Source organism: Muntiacus reevesi, chromosome 10 (assembly GCF_963930625.1).
Source record: "Muntiacus reevesi chromosome 10, mMunRee1.1, whole genome shotgun sequence".
Taxonomy (NCBI): domain Eukaryota; kingdom Metazoa; phylum Chordata; class Mammalia; order Artiodactyla; family Cervidae; genus Muntiacus; species Muntiacus reevesi.
In genome coordinates this window covers 5641016-5659755 of record NC_089258.1, presented here as the reverse complement: position 1 = coordinate 5659755, position 18740 = coordinate 5641016, and positions in this window count along the sequence as shown.

Sequence of the window (18740 nt, the reverse complement as noted above, 5' to 3'; positions counted from 1 at the left end):
AAATATAGTCTAATATTTCTCCTCCTTGTATCCTTCCTCTGAAAATGAACTGTTTTCTCAACCTTGACATGTGAACCAGAAATGGCATACACTGAGACCCTTTGACTGTGTGGATCACAAAAAACTGTGGAAAATTCTGAAAGAGATGGGAATACCAGACCACCTGACCTACCTCTTGAGAAACCTGTATGCAGGTCAGGAAGCAACAGTTAGAACTGGACATAGAACAACAGAATGGTTCCAAATATGATTAGGAGTACATCAAGGCTGTATATTGTCACCCTGCTTATTTAACATATAAGCAGAGTACATCATGAGAAATGCTGGGCTGGAAGAAGTACAAGCTGGAATCAAGATTGTTGAGAGAAATATCAATAACCTCAGATATGCAGATGGCACGACCCTTACGGCAGAAAGTGAAGAAGAACTAAAGAGCCTCTTGATGAAAGTGAAAGAGGAGAGTGAAAAAGCTGGCTTAAAGCTCAACATTCAGAAAACTAAGGTCATGGCATCCGGTCCCATCAGTTCAGTTCAGCTCAGTCGCTTAGTCGTCTCCGACCTTTTGCGACCCCATGAATCGCAGCACACCAGGCTTCCCTGTCCATCACAAACTCCTGGAGTTTACTCAAACTCATGTCCATCAAGTAGGTGATGCCATCCAGCCATCTCATCCTCTGTCGTCCCCTTCTCCTCCTGCCCCCAATCCCTCCCAGCATCAGGATCTTTTCCAATGAGTCGACACTTCACATGAGGTGGCCAAAGTATAGGAGTTTCAGCTTCAGCATCAGTCCTTCCAATGAATACCCAGGTTCAATCACTTCATGACAAATAGATGGGGAAATAGTGGAAAGAGTGGCTGACTTTATTTGGGGGGCCTCCAAAATCACTCCAGATGGTGACTGCAGCCATCAAATTAAAAAATGCTTACTCCTTGGAAGGAAAGTTATGACCAATCTAGACAGCATATTAAAAAGCAGAGACATTACTTTGTCAACAAAGGTCTGTCTAGTCAAGGGTATTGTTCTTCCAGTAGTCATGTATGGATGTGAGAGTTGGACCATAAAGAAAGCTGAGCACTGAAGAATTGATGCTTTTGAATCGTGGTGTTGGAGAAGACTCTTGAGAGTCCCTTGGACTGCAAGGAGATCCCACCTTTCCATCCTAAAGGAAATCAGTCCTGAATGTTCATTGGAAGGACTGATGTTGAAGCTGAAACTCCAGTACTTTGGCCATCTGATGCGAAGAGCTGACTCATTTGGAAAGATCCTGATGTTGGGAAGATTGAAGGCAGGAGGAGAAGGGGATGACAGAGGATGAGATGGTTGGATGGCATCACCGACTCAATGGACATGAGTGTGGGTAAACTCTGGGAGTTGGTGATGGACAGGGAGGCCTGGTGTGCTGCAGTCCATGGGGTTGCAAAGAGTCGGACACAACTGAGCAACTGAACTGAACTGAACTGAGACCCTATAGGAATACCTCGGGGTCTTGGTAGCCCTCCCTGTCTTAACTAGACCTTCTTCCCAGGCCATCACAAGTCCCATCTGCTTCTAGCAGTCTCAGATTGCACTAAGAATCCACTCCCATTCATTTTTTACATATGGAATAGCCAAACCTAGAATTCTGGGAGAGTGCCAAGAATCTTACTTTGATCTTGTCACATAAGGAAATTGAAATTTAAGAGAGTTCTTCAAGTTTGCACGGACTTCCCATCTGGTTCAGCTGGTAAAGAATCCACCTGCAATGCTGGAGACCTGGGTTCGACCCCTGGGTTGGGAAGATCCCCTGGAGAAGGGAAAGGCTACCCACTCAGGTATTCTGGCCTGGAGAATTCCATGGACTATACAGTTCTTGGGGTCGCAAAGAGTCGGACTCGACTGAGCGACTTTCACTTTCAAGTTTGCATGGGTAGTTGGGGTTAGTTACAACTAGGACTAAAGCTCAGATCTGTTGATATCAGACATAGTGATCTTTTTACTAAGTAAGTTGGTTATATCCAATTATTGAATACATTCAGATTGGTACTTTAATTTATGCTGCACTAAAGTGTCCTCCAAGAGTTTAATATGCCAGCATAACTTCCTTATGAGTCTCTGGGCTTCCTCTCTTGTCTCCCTTTTAATCCAAATCTACACATTATTGTCCTGATTAAAATCCACAAAGGAGATAAAATGATACTAGATTTCTGCTTTAAAGTAGTATCTGAGATAAAATCCACAAAGAAGATAAAATGATACTAGATTTCTGGTTTAAAGTAGTATCTGAGAATGGACCTTTGTTTCCCAGTCTCTTCTTGGGGGTGGTGGTCAGTGATAAAAATTCACAACCAGATGGAAAGAAAATCTGCCAGACAAAATAATATCAAAATTGGAAGGAATCCTCAGAACCTATGAAGAAATGAGTTTTATTGAGTATAACCTGCCCAATTGTTGCATCATGAATATCACTGTTTGCCTAATAAAAGGGTGATTATTTGGAAAGAAGAGAGGGAAAGAGAGAGGGAGGGTGAAAGTATGTTATTCCCCCGCACCACTGCCTGCTGACTCAGAGACCCAGAAGTTGTAAGACCCAGAAAACTGGGGGTGGCCCTCTATCAGGGAATGCTGCCTTTAGTCTTGGCAGAGTACCTTTCTCCTGTCACACACTCTCACCTAACATCTGTTTTACAATCATTCAGATATAGCAACACCCAGAAAACATCTGGAAAGGAAATATGGAGAAAGGTGGTAACACATCATATCTTAGAAGGGCAAGTTCCAGCAAACAAGGCCCTGTAGGTAGGGGCAGAGGGAAGAAGAAAGAAGGTGGCTGAATCTTTACGAACAGAGCAGCTGTACTCAGCATCAATTCAGAGGGTCACGGATCCAAGTAGTGGAAAATGAGACAGCATCTCTATAAAGTATCATTAACCCATAACTCCAATATTAGCAACCATTAATATGCTCCCAAATATCAGTTGGGCCAATAAGATGAATCACATGATAAACATCAAAAGAGAAGGAAAGAAAAAAGGAAGGAAGGCAGGGGAGAGAGGGAGGAAGGAGGAGAGGAAGGAAAGAAAATTCAGCATATACTGATAAGTCAACATATATTTTTGCTAAATTTACTAGTCAAATGAATAGAACTCTCTGCAACCTCATGGACTGCAGCCCTAAAATATTCAGCCCTAAATTATTCAACTCTAAAATAAAAAGAAACTCTGAGATATGCTACCACATGGATGAAACTTGAAGACACTATGCTTAGTGAAATAAATCAGTCAGAAATACAAATACCATATGATTCCACCTATATGAGGTTCCTGGAGTACAGAAAGTCAGAAAGTGGAACAGTTGGTTAGGGGATGGGAGAGAGGAGAGACTTTGTTTTAATGTATAAAGAGCACCCATTCTGCAAGGTGAAAACAGTTTTGGATATTGATTTTACAACACTGTGAATGCACTGAAGGTTACTGAACTGTTGTACAATTAGAAATGGTTAAGATGGTAAATTTTATGTTATGTATATTTTACCACAATTTTTAAAATTTAAGTCATTTAAAAGAAAAACAAAAAAACTCATAATAAATTTTATGAGAGATGTTCTGTGAGGAATAACTGAAATCTTTATTGAATTACACATGAGAAAAAAATTACTGAATGAAAAAGATGAACTGTTACTTCATGAGATGGCTCAATATCATTAGGATGACTTTAGCATTAATTTATAAATATGATTCATTCCAATCAAATTTCAAATATATATTTTGTGGCCAAATAAACAGTTCTCCCATTCATTGAAAAGAATAAACACCTATTAGTAGACAAGAAAAAATAGGACTACAAATTAGTTTGAATTACCCAATATGAAAATGTATTAGAAAGATACACTACTTGAAAGAATATGATAATAGCACAAGGAATGACAGGCAAATCATTAAAGTGAAGCAGGAAGCCCTGAAGCTCACATAAGAATTTAAAATAAAGGTAAAAACAGAGTAAGAACGAATTATTCAATAAGTTATGTTTAGGCAATAGGTTAACCATTTGAAGAGAGAAGTAAAGTTAGATACCATACACCTTATATCATACATTAGAATAAATTTCATGCCAGTGAAAGTTTTTATGTAAAGTAAATGAAGTAAAAAAAAAAAAAAATACAGATGGATATTTTAAGGGATCTCACAGCAGGAAAGACTTTCTATGTATTTTCTGGAAAACATAAAAATTAAAGATAGAACAGGAAGCTTGAAAGCTGATTCCTCATAGCTGGGGATGGGGAGGGGTAAAGGGTGGGGTCTTCAAAGGATCTTAAAGATGCAGACCTAAGTGTCAAGGAGGAATTCATACTCAGCATACCAGGGATGGGCCCTTTAAAGGCTGCCCCTCTAAAGAGAGAGCTAAAAAATTCCATCCAGTACCTGAGGGAAGAAAAAGCATCTGACAAGATTTCTGGGGGAAAAAAAATCTGAAAGAAGGTGAAACGCTAGTCTATGTCATCTGCAGGTACAGAGTACAAATTAGTACTATTTTCTTGATAAAGGAAAAGCCAAGTCAGTGAATTTTTTTAAAAGAACATATGTGGATCTCACAAGAATTTTTTAAAATGCTCACTGGATATGAGCTTCCAAAAATATTACAAACCACAAGAGGAAATAATCTTTCACAAGCAAAATCACAAGCTCAAAAAAGGTGGCTATTTACTACCCTTTAAAACTTCAGATTATAGAAGTTCTTCAACTGAAAAATATAAAGTAAATATGCTTTCAATTCTGGGCTTCCCTGGTGGCTCAGATGGTAAAGAATCTGCCTGCAATGCAGGAGACCCGGGTTCAATCCCTGGTTTGGAAAGATCCCCTGGCAAAGGGAACAGATACTCACTCCAGTATTCTTGCCTGTAGAATTCCATGGACAGAGGAGTCTGGAGGGCTACAGGCCATGGGGTCGCTAAGAGTCGGACATGACTGAGTAAGAAACACTCACTCTCTCCTGGGGCTCCAGCTCAGCCATGTTTTAAATTACCAAGGTAATTCAAAAAAGTTTTATACTTTTATACCACATCAAAAGAAACAAATACCATATCAAGAGAAAAAGACATTACAAAAACAGAATAGATACATTTGGGAAAAGAGTAAAATAGAACTTAAAGAAATAAAAATAGTGATTAAACTAAAATGTCAAAGAACAAATTAAGCAGCAGGTGAATCCCAGATAAAGAGTATTGAAGAGATGGAAGAAGTTCTGAGGTAATTACCCATGGAGTTGTAAAGAAATGGAAAATAAAAGAGCTGTTAAGAGATGTGACAGATGAAATGAGAATGTCCAACATACATTTAATATGAGTTCCAGGAAAATAAACTAGGGAAAATGGGAAGAGGCAATATTTAAAGGAAAAATGGCTAAGAATTTTCCAGCATTTATTACACACCATATATATTCATAAAGTCTTACCATGTGCCAGGAGCTTTTAGATACTAGGGAGAGAGTAGTGAATGAAACACAAAAATTCTTGCTTTCATGGCATATGCTTTCAAGTGGAAAAGGGATCATTTTTAAGTGCAATATAGATTATGTGTATTACTAAGCTTTTGCTGGGGCAACAACCAACCCCATAATCTTAGTGGTTTACAATAACATGTATGTGCAGCTAATATTAGGAAGGCTGCAGATTGCCTGGGGCTTGGCTCCAGGCTGTGGGTTGACTGTAGGTCTAATTCAACGTGTCCTTTCATTCCAGGACACACGCTGGAGAAGCCCCTATCTGGAACACTCGATTATAGAGGCAGAGGGCAAAAATATAAAACACCAAGCTCATCACGCTGTTGCATGTAAAGCTTCTGCTTACAAGTGGCATGCATCACATTCCCTCTCATTCTACTGGCAAAAGCAAGCCACATACCCAAACCCGGAGTGAGAATGTTTGCTGCACTAGAGACAGCCATGACCCCAGAGAGTGTGTGTAACCCCCTGACAGGGGAGAAAATAAATAATGCGAGCAGAAATGTAAGCTACCATACAGGTTCGGTGATGGGGGTTGGAAAGGAGAAAACTAAAACAGGGAATGAGAACAGGGATGACTGCTGGGGCGGGGCAAGTTTCTAAACTCCAGGAGACACTGGAGGACAGAGGAACCTGGTGTGCTATTGTCCACGGGGTCGCAAACAATCGGACAAGATTTAGCGACTGAACAACAACAACAATTTTAAATAGACAGGTTACAGGAACTACAGTGGCCCAGTGATTAAGAATTTGCCTTGCAATTCAGGGGATGTGGATTCAATCCCTGGTCAAAGAATTAAGCTCTCACATGCCTTGGAGTAGCTAAGCCCATGCAACAAGTAGAGAGCCCGTGCACCACACTAAAAGATACCACGTGATGCAGCTAAATAAATAAAGTGTGCCAAGGAGTGGACCATGGAAGAATGTTTCAGGCAGGGAAGTGGCAGATGCAAAAGCTCTGAATCAGGAGCAAACCTGATCTGTTTTGTTGTTGTTCAGCTGCTAAGTCATGTCTGACTCATTGCAACCCCATGGACTGCAGCACTCCAAGCTTCCCTGTCCTTCATTATCTCCCTGAGTTTGCTCAAACTCAGGTCCATTAAGTCGGTGATGCCATCCAACCTCTGTCGCCCCCTTCTCCTCTTGCCCTCCATCTTTTCCAGCATCTTTCCAATGAGTCAGCTCTTTGTATCAGATGGCCAAAGTATTGGTGCTTCAGTTTCAGCATCAGTCCTTCAAATGAATATTCAGGTTGATTTCCTTTAAGATTGACTGATTTGATCTCCCTGTAGTCCAAGGGACTCTCAAGAGTCTTCTCTAACACCAAAGTTCAAAAGCATCAATTCTTTGACACTCAGCCTTCTTTATGGTCCAACTCTCACATGCATATATGACTACCAGAAAAACCATAGCTTTGACTGTATAGATCTTTGTTGGCAAAGTGATGTCTCTGCTTTTTAATAAACGGTCTAGGCTTGTCATAGCTTTTCTTACAAGGAGCAAGTGTCTCAGAGGTCACTGTGACTGTCATGAAGTGAAAGTAAGGGACAGTGATAGGGGAAAAGGTCAAAAAGATAACAGGAGCCAGAAGGTGTTGGGCTCCAAGGCCATGGTAGGGCTTGATTTTCACTTGGCACGAGATGGGAAGGCCCTGGAAAGCTTTGAGCAAGGATACTTCTGAGCCAAAAGCATCATCTGGCTTCTATTTGACCTTGACCAGAGTGCAGATAATGGACTGATGGGGAGCAAGGAGGACCAATTAGGAGACTATGGTGATACCCAGATGAGGGAGAATGGGGTCAAGGGAAGGCAATAAAAGTGGCTGAAATCTGAACACATTTTAAACATGACTGCACATGAAGCACAAACGAAGGAGTCAATCATGATGTTCACGGGTTTCGCCTGGACTGTTGGAAGGACTGAGTTGCTACCAACTATGACAACGAAGATTGTAGCATGAAGAGACAGACAGAACACAAAAGCTCAATATTGAGGTACATTTAAGACATTCCCTCAGAGATATCCAGTGAGCGGCTGAATAAGCTCATCTGGAATTCAACGGAGAGGTTCAGCCCACAGATATAAATTTGGAAGTCATCACCACACCATAGATTAAGGGATGACAAACCTTTTCTGTAAAAGTCCAGACAGTAAATACCTTTGGCTTGGCAAGCCACATGTGATTCCGCTTGCATGTTCTTGTGTAAAATAAAAGGCATCTTTAGCTCACGGTAGCAAGCAGGATTTGGCCCCTAGACTGCAGGTTTGCAGACCTTGCTACAAAGGATTTTTAAGCCCATAAGTATGGATGAGATCACTAAGGGAGTGAGTGCAAACAGGAAAGAGAAGATAGCCACATCCTGAGCAGGGAACACTCCAAAGCTAGAGTTAAGATGGTGCGGAACCAACACGTAGGCTGAAAAGTGTCAAGCAGTGAAGCAGGAAGAGAGCTAGGAGAGTGTGGTGGCCTGAAAACCTGGTGGAGGAGAGCTTTGAGTTGGGATCAGCTGTCAAATACCACCGACAAGTGTTCAAGGGTTCAAGTCAACTGGGGACTGAGAACTGACCACCGATTTAACAACATGCCTAGTCGTTCATGACCTCCTAATTAGCACGTGTACAAGAAGAAAGGGAAAAAAAGTAATTGGTGTCAGAAAATACAGACAAATCTTTCAAGGAGTTTCATTGGGAAGGGAGGGAAAAGAATGGGCTGCCATCTGGAGGGGAAGTGAAGTCAAGAAAGGGTTAAATTATTTACTTATTTATTATTTTCAATGTTTACTTATTTGCTTGGCTACACCGGGTCTTAGCTGCAGCACATGGGATCTTTAGATGAGGCACGTGCCATCTAGCTCCCTGACCAGGGATGGAACCATTGCATTGGAAGCTCAGAGTCTTAGCCACTGGATCACCAGGGAAGTCCAAAGATAAAATTATATTTGTGTTCTGATTCGAAGTCCAGGAGATGGAAATGGATACATAGGAGAGTGAGGGCAGAGTTCCCGGGATGGTGCTTTGAGTAGACCAGAGATGACATCAAGTGTGTCAGTGGGGGGTGGCTTTGAGTCAGTTCTTCCAAAGCAACAGAAGAGAAGGTGGAAGGTGGAAGCACAGAGATGTGGTTCTGAGAACTTGGAGGTTTCTTCTAACAGTTCCCGTTTTCATGAAACAATGAGTCTGTAAACAGGACGAATGAAAAGAATTCCACCTCAGACACTTTACAAAGAAATACAAAGCAAAAAAACAAAGAATAGAGGAGGATTTAAAAAATCTCTTAAAAACGCAATATGAAAAAAAAAGACAGGACTTCCCTGTCCTCCTGCCAGTGCAAGGGACATGAGTTCGATCCCTCATTCAAGAATATCCCACAGAGCAACCAGGCCCAAACACCACGACTACTAATCTTGCACTCTAGAGCCCATGAGCTGCAACTACCGGAGCCTGTGCACCCACATCCTGCGCTCCACAATGAGAAGCCCTAGCATCACAGTGAGGAGTAGGCTCTGCTCGCCACAACTAGAGAAAATTCAGGAGCAGCAACAAAGACGCAGTGCTAGTGGTAAAAACTCTGCCAGCCTATGCTGGAGACACGGGAGACATGAGTTTGATCCCCGGGTCAGGAAGACCCCCTGGAGAAGGAAATGGCAACCCACTCCAGTATTCTTGCCTGGGAAGTCCCTTGGACAGAGGAGCCTGGTGGGCTACAGTCCATGGGGTCCCAAAGAGTCAGACAGGACTGAGCCCAGCACAGCTAGCTACAGCTGATTTTTAAAAAGACAGGTTACTTGTCCAACTTTCGGCAGCAATGCTGGAAGCCAGATGACAATAAAGTATCCTTAAAGTGAGACATCTGCTTCACTTTCACACTAAGAGCCAACTTCCTGACATCTTTAGTAAAGACTCACCTAAGCTGTAATTGCCACCAATGGTTGCCTTCCATTAAAAAGGAAAAAGAACCAGGGAGAAAGAAGTGGAAGGCAAAAATGACACTGAGCAAGGACAATAAATAAGCATTAATGGTAAGAATTCTTGGAGCATTAAAAACAAAGTGGAGGAAAAATACTAGGCCTCAATACCATGGAAGAGGGAGAAACCATTAGGATGAAAGTGGTAGAAGTTTTGATTTTTTTGGAAGGTGAGAAGGCATAATAACAAACCTAAGGTTTTCCTAAGTTAAATAGGCATGTTACAAATTTAAGGATCAGTGCTGGTACAACTAAGTATCTACATGGAGGAGTGAGTTTGGATCCCTTCCTTAGACCATACCACAAAATTAACTCAAAAATAGATGATAGGTATACATGTAAGGGCTGAAACAATGAAATGCAGAAAAAAAAAAATAAACAAACCATGCTGAACTTGGGTTAAGTCTTCTTGGATGGGATGCAATCCTAAAAACACAAGGGACAGAAGATTTTATGCTAGTGTCCATTATTTGTTTTCATACCTTATTCAAAAATCCACACTGTATTTAATTGTATTGAGCAGCTTCGGCTGCATGCAACAAATTCTGGTAAATTCTCTTTTCTGTTATTCTATTACAAATATTTTCTAATTTTCCTTGCTATGGCTTCTTAGATACATCCATCATTTAAAAGTGGACATTTAATTTTCAAATACATGAGATTTTTAAAAGTATCTTTGATACGAATTTCTCATTTAAATGCTTTCCTCTCTGCAAACATCCTCTGTGTTTTTTAAGTCTTTTAACTCTATTGAGACTTTTGATGGCTAAGTCAAAGATCTCTCTTGGTAAATGTCACACTGCACTGAAAACATGTGGGTTATTTTCAAATGTCTGTTGATATTGATTTCTAACATATTTCCACAGTGATAAGAGAATAGACTTTGTATGACAGCAATACTTTTAGACCATGAAATTTTTGTACCTTGTTTTATGTCCCTGGAAATATTCCAGTGTCTTCTAGTTGATAGTCTATAGAAACGTGAATGGAATTTGTATCCCACTGTTGTGTGAAAATTGTATAAATCTTAATGAACTGAATTGGTTCATAGTGCTTTTCAGGCCTACTATATCTTCTCACTTCTCTGTATGCTCATTCTATTAACTTTTGAGAGTTTGATATTGAAACTCCAACTAAAAATCTTAATTTATCTACTTAAAGAAACACTTGCAATGTATAGTGGAGCTATAGGTAACCTCGTTCTGTATTTTCCAAGTTTCTTATAAATGTATTATCATACTTTTATAATTTAAAAAACAAAAAAGAAAGAAAAAAAACAATGACAAAAAGAAAATTGGATAAATTGGACTTCACGAAAATTAAAAACTTTTGTGCTACAAGTGATGCCATCAAGAGAGTAAAAGACAATCCACAGAACAGGGAAAATTTTGCAAGTCGTATGATACAAGACTTGTATCCAAAATATATAAAGAATTCTTACAAGTCACTAACAACAAGATAAATAACCCACTCAGTTTAACAACAGGCAAAGGACTGAATAGACATTTCTCCCAAAAAGACATAGAAATGACTGAAAAGCACATGAAAAATTCTCAACATTATCAGCCATCAGGGAAATGCAAATTAAAACCACAACAAAGTACCACTTCACATCCATTAAGATGGTTTTTATATATATATATATATATATATATATATATATGTTATTTTTTTTTAATGTCATCCCAAATGTTAGTGAGGAAGTGGAGAAATTGGAACCCTCATACATTGTTAGTGGGATGTAAAATGGTGCAAATTGAAAACATATGTCTTCCCAAAAACTTGTACATGAAAGGTTCACTGCGCCATTATTTATAATCACCAGAAAGTGGAAACAATCCAAATGTTCACCAACTGATGGATGGAAAAATAAATACAGGTGATGCATACAATGGATTATTACTCAGCCATAAAAAGGAATGAAGCAATAATACATAGTACCACATGGACGAACCTTAAAAACATTATTTCACAGCATCTTCCCACTAGCTATGTATTTTACACATTGTGTAAATGTCAATGCTACTCTCTCAAGTCATCCCACTCTCCCCTTCCCCCATTCTGCAGGGGTATCAGCTCAGTTCTCTGTGATGACCTAGAGGGGTGGGATGGGGAGGGTAGGAGGGAGGTCTAAGAGGCAGGGCATATATGCATATATATAGCTGATTCCCTGGTGGTTCAGAAGGTGAAGCGTCTGCCTGCAATGCGGAAGACCTGGGTACGATCCCTGGGTTGGGACGACCCCCTAGAGAAGGAAATGGCAACCCACTTCAATACTCTTGCCTGGAAAATCCCATGGATGGAGGAGCCTGGTAGGCTACAGTCCATGTGGTCACAAAGAGTCAGACACGACTGAGTGACTTCACTTTCACTTTTCACTTTCATGGCTGATTCACTTCGTTGTATAGCAGAAACGAACACAACATTGTAAAACAGTTATACTCCAATAAAAAAAATAAAGTTAAAAGCTACAAGTTCTCTCTTTAAAAATTTATATGTATAGCAAAAAGGATAAAAAAAAATACCTCTTTTAATTGTACCACTTGTTATAATGCTATTACCTACTTTGGTTCAAATGGAAGTATTTTTTAAATTTTTATTTCTGTGTTCTTTAAAATACTAAGGCAACGGATTTTCTTGAAAAAAAAAATTATTTTAAGTGGAAGAAGTCAGTTACAAAAGATTACATATTGTACAACTCCATTTATATGAGATATCCAGAACAGACAGGTCCATAGAGACCATACATAGATTAGTGGTTGCCAAGGGCAGAGGGGAATGGAGAAGGGCTGATACTGTGACTGACAGAGGAGATGGGTTTTCTTCCTGGGTTGACAAAAATGTTGCAAAGTTAGACTGTGGTGATGGTTGCACCGCTCTGTGAATATATTAGAAACCATTGAATCCCATGCATTAAATGGATGAACTGTTTAGCTGATGAATTACATCTCACTAACGCTGCTTAAAATATTATAAACTAGGGGCTTCCCAACTGACTCTGGTGGTAGAGAACCTACCTGCCGATGCAGGAAATGCAAGAGATGTGGGTTTGATCCCTGTGTTGGGAAGATCCCCTGGAGGAGGACATGACAACCCACTCCAGTATTCTTTGCACATAAAGGTAACCCTTAAGACAGATAATCTGTATAATTTCTAAGCCAGCAGAAGTAAAGTGGGAACTAAAAAAACTGTTCAAGTCAAGGGATGCTGGGAAAGGAGGGGAAAGAAGTGAAGAAAAAGGGAAAACATGTTGAGGGCATAAACACATTTTTAAAAGAAATTAGAATAACTATATCCCATGTGATACCATGCATAGGTATTTTCAAGGCACAAGCATTATTATATGTTGTTGAAAATGCTGAGTTGGTCAAAAAGGTTTTTGTTTTCTTTACATAAGATCTTACAGAAAAACCTGAACAAACTTTTTGGCCAACTCAAAATCTGTGAAAAGTAAAATTATAAAAACACACACTTCAAAAATACTGGGGGTGGGAAGAAGCTGAATGGGGGAGAGGACTTCTGCTGTATTTATCATACTATTTCTTCGTTAAATGATCAGAAACGCTATGGCAAATTGTCACTATCTATTAAATCTGAGCAAATAAGTATTTTTAAGTTAGCTCATTTATTTACGTAGTTTTGGCTGTGTTGGGTCTTTGTTGCTGCTCGGGTTTTTCTCCAGTTGTGGTGAGCGGGGGCTACTCTCTAGTTGTGATGGGCAGGCTTCTCATTGGGGTGGCTTTTCTTGTTGCAGAGCGTGGGCTCTAGAGCACAGGCTCAATACTTGCAGCACACAGGCTTAGTTGCTCCGAGGCATGTGGCACCTTTCCAGACTAGGGATTGAACCTGTGTCTCCTGCGTTGGCAGGTAGATTTTTTATCACTGAGCCACCAGGGAAGCCTGCAATTTTTTTTAAAGTGTCTATATTTCATACCATTTTACCTTGAAAATTTGTCTTAATTAAAAGGCAATAAAAATAGTGGCTTGGTGAGAGTTTAGGAAAATGGCTCCCCACCCCTGCTGATAAATGTGTAAATCTGTACAAATGTGAAGAGGGAATTTTGACATTATGGAGCAAAAGTTTTCAAACATTCACATTTTTTGGTGAAGCAATAACTCTTTTAGGAAAATGATCATTTGTGTGCACAAAGGTTTAAGTACAACTGATATCTGCTACAGTTCTTTACGTGTGTGTGTAGGTGCTAAGTCACTTCAGTTGTGTCCAACTCTTTGCAACCCTATGGACAGTAGCCCACGAGGCTCCTCTGTCCATGGGGAGTCTCCAGATAAGAACACTGGAGTGGGTTGCCACACCCTCCTCCAGAGGATCTTCCCGACCCAGGGGTAAAACCCCAGGCTCTTACATCTCCTGCATTGGCAGTTGGGTTCTTTACCACTAGTGCCAGCTGGGAAGCCCATAGTTCCTTATATACATGTGCAAATATAGACACATGAACACAGACATATTCATGGTGAAGTAGAATAGACATTCTAGTTGAACATAATATTCAAAAGCACTGTGCAGTTAATCTAAATAACTCACTGGGGAAAGAGATAGTCTTAGGTCCCTAAGAACTGGGTGAAAGTTATGAGCCCTTTGAAGAAAGGCAGATGCACATAATACAGAAAAGAATTTGGAGACAATGCCAGCGGGTCCCGAAGTACTTAAAATACAGATGTTTTATTCGGGAAGAAAAACCTTCCAACTAATTCCTCTAATTCTCCTCCAAAAGCCTCTTCCTCCAGGCAGCTTTTGCTGTGCCCTGACCTCTCCATCCTGCCCAGACTTGGATAGGCACCCCTTCTTTAAGACCCTATATGAATCTGTCATGTTGTTGTTGTTTAGTCGATTCTTTGGCAACCCAATGGACTATAGGCTGCCAGGCTCCTCTGTCCATGGGATTTTCCAGGCAAGAACACTGGAGTGGGTTGCCATTTCCTTCTCCAGGGAATTTTCCTGACCCAGGAATGAAACCCACACCTCCTGCACTGGCAGGCAGGTTCTTTACTGCTGAGCCGTGGAGGAATCCCATACAAATCTGTACCCTGATGCTATATCACTGTGTATGGTGATTGTCTGTTTTCTCTCTTTCCCACAATCATCTTTGAGAACAGGGTGTACCACTCAATCGGCTTCATATCCCTAGCACAGTGCAAGGTCTGGTTCAGGCATAAACATTTGTTGACCAGATGACTGTATGAACATTTCTGCAGGAAAGTGACATTGCCCTATGTTGTATCTAGATACTGCCTCACAAAGAAAAACATCCTTCTCGTGTATTCATTAATCCACAGTCAGTGTCAACAACTGATCAGGCTGTATATACACCCAACACCCAAGCCTTAGCAGATTCTCTTTTGCAATATGATAGATTTGAAATGCAGCCTTAGCTCAAAGAATCAGACATAAAACATGCTACATGTAAGTTGCAAATATGGCACTTGAGAAGCAAGATTCTGACATCCAATATGACTCAGCCCTGGGTTCAGCCCTCACCAGCCTCAGAAGAAATGTAGACAGACTGTGGCTCCTGAGGCACACTGGATGCAGAGAAACTGAAGATATAGTCGACCAGATTTTGGAAAAAACTACAACAGAAGATCTGAAAAACAAAGAGGTTGTTTTCATCTCATCAGTCCTAGATGAAGAGATCAAGCCCTGAGCCTTTGGAGGAGGAGCAGACTGCAAGACCTTAGACTACTAGAGAACTAACCCTGCTGCTAAGTCGCTTCAGTCGTGTCTGACTCTGTACGACCCCATAGACGGCAGCCCACCAGGCTCTGCCATCCCTGGGATTCTCCAGGCAAGAACACTGGAGTGGGTTGCCATTTCCTTCTCCAGAACTAACCCTAAGGCATATGAAATAGTGAGAGCACAACACAAGGGAAACCACTTGAATACAAGACCTGGCATCACCCAACAACCAGTAGCACCCTGTGCAGGATGCCTCATCTAAACAACAAACAAAACAAAAATACAAACCCAATCATCAGCAGACAGGATTACCACCTCACTCAGACTTGCCCATCAGAGGGGAAAAAAAAACTCAGCACAAATCTCACCCTATACGAAGCTTACGCAAACCACTGAACCAACCTTAGGAGTGCAGAAACCAAAAAGAAGAAAGAGTTCAACCTTGAAGCCTGGGAAAAGGAGACTTCAAACACAATAAATTTTAAAAAAATAATGAAAAGACAGAAAAACACTACACAAACAAAGGAACAAATTAGAAACAGTGAAGTCCAAATGAATGAACAGGAAATAGGCAAACCACCTGAAAAATAATTCAGAATAATGATAGTAAAGATGATCAAAAACCTTGAAAACAGAATGGAGAAAATGCAAGAATCAATTAACAAAGACCTAGAAGAATTAAAGAATAAATATACAGAGACAACACAGTTACTGAAATTAAAAATACTCTAGAAGGAATCAATAGCAGAATATTTGAAACAGAAGAACAAATCAGTGAGCTGGAAGATAAAATGGTGGAAATAACTTCTGAAGAGCAGAATACAGTAAAAAAAAAAAAAGAATGAAAAGAACTGAGAATAGTCTCAGAGACCATTGGGACAATATCAAACTCACCAACATTTGAATTATAAGGGTTCCAGAAGAAGAGAAAAAGAAAAGGTATGAGAAAATTTTTGAAGAGATTGTAGTTGAAAATTACCCCAACATGGAAAAGGAAATAGTCAATCAAGTCCAAAAGGCACAGAGTCACAACCAAGATTATTGTACCTGGCAAAGACCTCTTTCAAAATTGATGGAGAAATAAAAAGCTTTTCAAACAAAAGTTAAGAGAATTCAGTACTACCAAACCAGCTTCACAACAGAAGTTAAACAGACTTAAACAGTCAAGAAATACAAGAGAAGAAAAAAGATCTACAAAATCAACACAAATAATTAAGAAATGGCAATAGGAAGATATATATAAATAATTACTTTAAATGTAAATGAACTGAATGTGCCAACCAAAAGCCACAGACTGACTGAATGGATAAAAAAACAAGACCCATATATATGCTGTCTACAAGAAACCCACTTCAGACCTCAAGACACATATAGACTGAAAGTGAGAGGATGGAAAAATATATTCCATGCAAATGGGAAGCAAAAGGAAGCTGGAGTAGCAATCCTCATAGCAGACATAATAGACCTTAACATAAAGAAGATTACAAGAGATAAGGAAGGATGCTACATAATGATCAAGGGATCAATCCAACAGGAAGACATAACAATTGTAAATATCTATGCACCCAACATAGGAGCACCTCGATACATAAGACAAACAATAACAGACATAAAAGGAAAAATTGACAGTGAGACAATAATAGTAAGAGACTTTAACACCCCACTCACACCAATGGACAGATCATCAAAACATAAAATTAATAAGGAAACACAAGTCTTAAATGATACATTAGATGAGATGGATCTCATTGATATCTTCAGGACATTCCATCCAAATGCTGAGGAATACACCTTCTTCTCAAGTGCACATAGAACATTCTCCAGGTCACAAATCTTGGGTCACAAATCAAATGTCAGTAAATTGAAGAAAACTGAAATCATATCAAGCATCTTCTCCAACCACAACACTATGAGACTAGATATCAATTACAAGAAAAAAAAAGTGAAAAACACAAACACATGGAGATTAAACAATACGTTTCTAAATAACCAACAAGTTACTGAAGAAATAAAAAGGGAAATTAAAAATTTTCTAGAAACAAATGACAATGAAAACATGACAACTCAAAACCAATGGGATGCAGCAAAAGCAGTTCTAGGAGGGAAGTTTAGAGTAGTACAATCCTACCTCAAGAAACAAGAAAAACATAGAATAGAAAACCTAACTTTACACCTAAAACAACTGGAAAAAGAACAACAACAACAACAACAAAAACCCAAAATTAGTAGAAGGAAAGAAATCATAAAGATCTGAGCAGAAATAAATGAAAAAGAAATGAAAGAACCAATAGCAAAGATTAATAAAACTAAAAGCTTGTTCTTTGAAAGATAAATAAAATTCACAAACCTTTAGCCAGACTCATCAAGAAAAAAAAGAGAGAAGAATCAGATCAACAAAATTAGAAATGAAAAAGGAGAGGTCACAACTGACAATGCAGAAATACAAAGGGTTATAAGAGACTATTACGAACAACTATATGGCAGTAATGGAGAAGGAAATGGCAACTCACTCCAATATTCTTGCCTGGAGAATCCCATGGACAGAGGAGCCTGGTGGGCTACAGGCCACGGGGTCGCAAACAGTCGGACACGACTGAGCGACTTCACTTCATACTTCACTTATATGGCAATAAAATGGATAACCTGGAAGAAATGGGCAGATTCTTAGAAAAGTTCAATCTTCCAAGACTGAACCAGGAAGAAATAGAAATTATGAACAACCCAATTACAAGCACTGAAATAGAAGCTGTGATCAAATATCTCCCAAAAAACAAAAGCTCAAGACCAGATGGCTTCACAGGAGAATGCTATCAAACATTTAGGGAGGAACTAATGCCTATCCTAAAACTCTTTGAAAAAACTGCAGAGGAAGCAACACCCAAACTCATTCTATGAGGCCACCATCACCCTGATACCAAAACCAGACAAAGACAACACAAAAAAAGAAAACTATGGGCCAATATCACTGATGAATGTAGATGCAAAGATTCTGAACAAAATTTTAACAAACAGAATTCAGCAGCACATCAAAAAGCTCACACACCATGATTAAGTTGGATTTATTCCAAGGATGAAATGATTCTTCAATATACACAAATGAATCAATGTGACACACCATATTAACAAATTGAAAGATAAAAACCATATGATAATCTTAAGAGATGCAGAAAAAGCCTTTGACAAAATTCAATACCCATTTATGATTAAAACTCTTCAAAAAATGGGCATAGAAGGAACCCTACCTCAACACAGTAAAGGCCGTATATGATAAGCCTACAGCAAACATTATTCTCAATGGTGAAAAACTGAAAGCATTCCCCCCTAAGATCAGGAACAAGACAAGGGTGTCCACCTTCATCACTATTATTCAACATAGTTCTGGAAGTCCTAGCCACAGCAATCAGAGAAGAAAAAGAAATAAAAGGAATCCAGATTGGAAAAGAAGTAAAGCTCTCGTTGTTTGCAGATGACATGATACTGTACATAGAAAACCCTAAAGATAGCATCAGAAAATTACTAGAGCTAATCAGTGAATTTAGCAAAGTTGTAGTATATAAAATCAATACACAGAAATCACTTGCATTTCTATATACTAACAATGAA